Raw genomic sequence first — 5,163 nt, forward strand, 5'->3', positions numbered from 1 at the left:
AGTTTACTTTAAATCTTCCCGTCCCACAGCAACCCCCCTTTCATCAACACCCAGGCTCTGTCTCACTCCTAGAATTCACCCAGTGTAAAAAAATAAACACTTGGTTTTCTTTATTTTAGAGATACATTTTGAAAACGTTCTAAAAAACCATTTATTTCAATGTTAGCTACAAAAGCTAAATATGTATATTTACAGAAGTGAATACTCACTTTGCAAACACTCAGCCTGATATGCCCTGAGAACCCAAAAACTCAAAGGGAACAAAACTGCCATTGGTGCAGGCAACTTTGTTCAAATAGAAAAAAAGGTATAATTAAGGATAAAGTACACAGATGGAAAGTAATAAAGTACAAAAACTTTGTTACTGTACTTAAGTCGAATTGTCAGTATCAGTACTTTATTATTTATTTTTCAGACAACTTTTTAATTTCACTCAAAATATTTTACATTTTCAAACCAGACTCGTTACTTTATTTTTAATATATTTGGTGTCATGATCAACATTTTTTCTTTTTATTGTGTGCTGTTTTTAGCCCATCAACCTATTTCTTTTTCTCTGCAGCTTTTTCAATCTACCACTGGTGTATCATCTCATCACACACCACAGTTGTATGATGTCTACAAATCTAACAACGAGCAAGACAGAAGGCAACCTTAAGTCTGGCTAATGTGGATGAGACAGAGGGAGTCTGCGACGTAAACATGACTGAGAACAGAGAAGATCATCATCATCTTTGCTCTGCTTGTGTTATATATGGTGGATGTTCAGCCTGGACACATTCATTAGAGAACACATTTTTTTATTTGTTTTAATATACAGTGAGGAAAATAAGTATTTGAACACCCTGCTATTTTGCAAGTTCTCTCACTTAGAAATCATGGAGGGGTCTGAAATTGTCATCGTAGGTGCATGTCCACTGTGAGAGACATAATCTAAAAAAAAAAAAAAATCCAGAAATCACAATATATGATTTTTAAGCTATTTATTTGTATGATACAGCTGCGAATAAGTATTTGAAAACCTGAGAAAGTCAATGTTAATATTTGGTACAGTAGCATTTGTTTGCATTTACAGAGGTCAAACGTTTCCTGTAGTTTTTCACCAGGTTTGCACACACTGCAGGAGGGATTTTGGCCCACTCCTCCACACAGATCTTCTGTAGATCAGTCAGGATTCTGGCCTGTCGCTGAGAAACACGGAGTTTGAGCTCCCTCCAAAGATTCTCTATTGGGTTTAGGTCTGGAGACTGGCTAGGCCATGCCAGAACATTGATATGCTTCTTAAAGAGCCACTCCTTGGTTATCCTGGCTGTGTGCTTCGGGTCATTGTCATGTTGGAAGACCCAGCCTCGACCCATCTCCAATGCTTTAACTGAGGGAAGTAGGTTGTTCCCCAAAATCTCACAATACATGGCCCCAGTCATCCTCTCCTTAATACAGTGCAGTTGCCCTGTCCCATGTGCAGAAAAACACCCCCAAAGCATGATGCTACCACCCCCATGCTTCACAGTAGGGATGATGTTCTTGGGATGGTACTCATCATTCTTCTTCCTCCAAACATGTTTAGTGGAATTATGACCCAAAAGTTCTATTTTGGTCTTATCTGACCACATGACTTTGTCGGAACTCAGAGCCCGTCTCTGAGGCGACACATCGAGGGTGGATTCTTTTGTTCAGAAGATTCCCAATAATGCTCAGCCAACTCTAGAAAAACTTAAATATAATAGACACAAACTGCCAATGAAGGATCCTCAGTCTCAGATGAGTAAAAGCAAACTTCTTTATTCCATACACGTTCCAATGAGCTCAATAGAAGATGGGTACCTCACATCAAAATGAACAGCACATCAAAATGATAGAGCACGCCAAAGTGAGGAAGTACAAGTACTGTCTGTTTCACGCTTGTATTTATACTCTGTAGCCACCGTATCTTTCTATTTTTTCTAATTTCTTCACCTTGAGTAATTCCCCTTATTTTCCGATCTTGCCCTCTTTTTTCAATTCCCCTTATCTTTGACCTTGGTGCTTATTCCTCCAAACAACACCATATTTGGAGTTCCTGTTTTTTCCCAATTCCCCTTATATTCGGCCTTTTCCTTGATTTTATATAAAAAAATAAGTGAGTATAAAGCCCTTATTTTTCTAGATCCAACCATATGCTGTTTTCAGTCCTCCAAGTGTGAACACCATTTTTGCGGCCTATTTTGTCTTCCTGCACCTGCAATGGGTAAGTGTTATGCTTTACTCTTTTATAATGCTGTTTGCTATTCTACATTTATTGAATTGAGTTATCTCAGTGTATTAGATTGTCTGTATACATGTGCTTGATTATATTATTTTATTTGATAGCTGCAAGTGCCCAGGTTATATTTTAATTGTGCATTCTGAACCGATTGTTGCATAGTATATAGAATTTTCTCTTGAATGTGTGTTATCCTTTGCCTACACCGAGCAGTCACCGTGATGCTACCCTGTCTAACATCTTATCTCTGTTGGTCTCTTTTGCTCAGCTCCGCCACGCAAACGTTCTGGAATATCTCCAATGGGTCTTCTTCGCAGACAATACCGCCAGTTCCAGCTCTCCTCACTTGCTGCTGAGCTTGCTCATTTCCTTGAACAACTCTCTGGCCTAACTGTTCCAGCGAATCCCTATCTGCCTCCTCGCATAGTGCAGAGCACTGCTACGCGCGACATGGGCACACAGACCTCTCCTGATCTCTCTGCTACCCGCTATCGAGCTTATGATGACAACTGCAGTGAAGGCTCCTGTCCCCCACCGTTTTCTCCCTATCCCTCACACTGGTCTCCCAATGATTATTCCCCTACATCTCCTGCGCCAAACCAACGTGCTCCTGTGCCTTCACCCGGCCTTGGGCCAAGCTACTCCTTCATGTCTCCTGCAGCTGCAGCAGCCCAACCGCCTTGCTATCCCAATAAAAATGCTTAAAACTCCCTCAAGGTCGTTTTCTGTCCTTCTTTATCTATTCCACACACTTATAACATTCAGTCAGAGAATCTATCCTACTCACACATGTAAATATCTTATTATTACTATTTTATACTTGGTGTAAATAAAGACTTGATTAACATATAGTTAAATAGGTGTTATCAAAACTACTTCTATTGTATCTAATAAGTTCTAATGTTAGTTTGATTATAACATCCGCTAGATAAGGCTGATTAAAATTATTTCTCGACAACTTTCTCCCATGACTCCTCTGGATCATCCAAATGGTCATTTGCAAACTTAAGACGTGCCTGGACATGTGCTGGTTTAAGCAGGGGAACCTTCCGTGCCATGCGTGATTTCAAACCATGACGTCTTAGTGTATTACCAAAAGTAACCTTGAAAACGGTGGTCCCAGCTTTTTTCAGGTCATTGACCAGCTCCTCCCGTGTAGTTCTGGGCTGATTTCTCACCTTTCTTAGGATCATTGAGACCCCACGAGGTGAGATCTTGCAGGGAGCCCGAGTCTGAGGGCGATTGACAGTCATGTTTAGCTTCTGCTTGGCAATTTCCCCGTAGCCCTTTCCAGCCTTGTGGAGGTGTACAATTTTATCTCTAGTGTCTTTGGACAGCTCTTTGGTCTTGGCCATGTTAGTAGTTGGAATCTTACTGATTGTATGGGGTGGACAGGTGTCTTTATGCAGCTAACGACCTTAAACAGGTGCATCTAATTTAGTATAATAAATGTAGTGGAGGTGCACATTTTAAAGGCGGACTAACAGGTCTTTGAGGGTCAGAATTCTAGCTGATAGACAGGTGTTCAAATACTTTTTTTGCAGCTGTATCATACAAATAAATAGTTTAAAAATCATACATTGTGATTTCTGGATTTTTTTTTTTAGATTATGTCTCTCACAGTGGACATGCACCTACGATGACAATTTCAGACCCCTCCATGATTTCTAAGTGGGAGAACTTGCAAAATAGCAGGGTGTTTAAATACTTATTTTCCTCACTGTATATTAATCAGTCTACACTGCTCCCAAATAAATCTTTGATGTTTGTTGACGGTGGTGTGGTGAGTCGTCTCTTATCCAAGAGATCCCTTATTTCTGTGTTACCTTCTGGCTCTCCCTTTTAGTTATGCTGACATAGTGAGTCCACAAACTGCACAGTCTCCTTAACATTTATACAACAATAAGGATACTTAATAATTTTTTTAAGAATTGAGCTTTCTCTTCCTCTCTCTCTCTCTCTCTCTCTCTCTCTCTCTCTCTCTCTCTCTCTCTCTCTCTCTCTGTCGAGTTAAACATACTCTTGAGGTTTCAGTGAGCACTTTATTTTAAGAAATAAAAGTGCAGTATTTCTTGGCAATATATTTAAGTATAAGCATAAGCAATGTATAAATATTTTATATGGTATAAACAAAAAGTAAAAATAATGTTTATGTATAGTAACAAAGTATCATATAGAAATGTATAACAAACTCAAGTCCTTCCCAACCATTATAACAGCCAAATGCATGATAATTTTAAGATAAATAAGATGAGGGTTTAAGAGAGTTGAAAGAATTGGGATTGCTAGATCTTGTAGCCCTTTTCACAAACAAACATTGTGTTTTTAATTTTTATTCTTAGGACGTGACCATTTTGACATGTTGCATAAAGTTTTCACAGCTTTGTACATGGGTTACAGGAAGGGCATTGTGAGAAAACAAAAAAAGACACATGGTGCTTATCTTAACATTCAATTTCCTGGTTTGTGCAGTTCTGTGACAGGCTATACAGCCATTCTGGAGTGCAGAATCTACTCAAAATGAATTAGCCCGACATTAATTGAAGAGATAAAGGAGTCAACCTCTATGTAATTGGCCAAAGGAGCAGGCTGGCAGCATTATTTGATCAGTCTTGTCTCTTCCTGTAATTACCAGAACAAGCTAGAAATCAGGCATCAGTTAGATTTGGCTGAGATGTATATACATTTCCAGCTGACAATGGAAACAAATTTAAAATGAGAATGAGACACAAAGTCAACGTTTTAAAATGTTATTCTTGATCTTAAAATCTAATGTAAAGTATCATGCTTTCGAAATTTGCCTTCTAAGACAATACCTTATTTGAGGGTCACCCACAAAGACCACTATTGACGGACTAATCAACACTACCACTCACATCTCATCTAAATTCTTTTTGAATGATAAGTGAGTTTTCACAGTT

This window comes from Silurus aristotelis (genome assembly GCF_946808225.1).
Source record: "Silurus aristotelis genome assembly, chromosome: 28".
Classification (NCBI taxonomy): Eukaryota; Metazoa; Chordata; class Actinopteri; order Siluriformes; family Siluridae; genus Silurus; species Silurus aristotelis.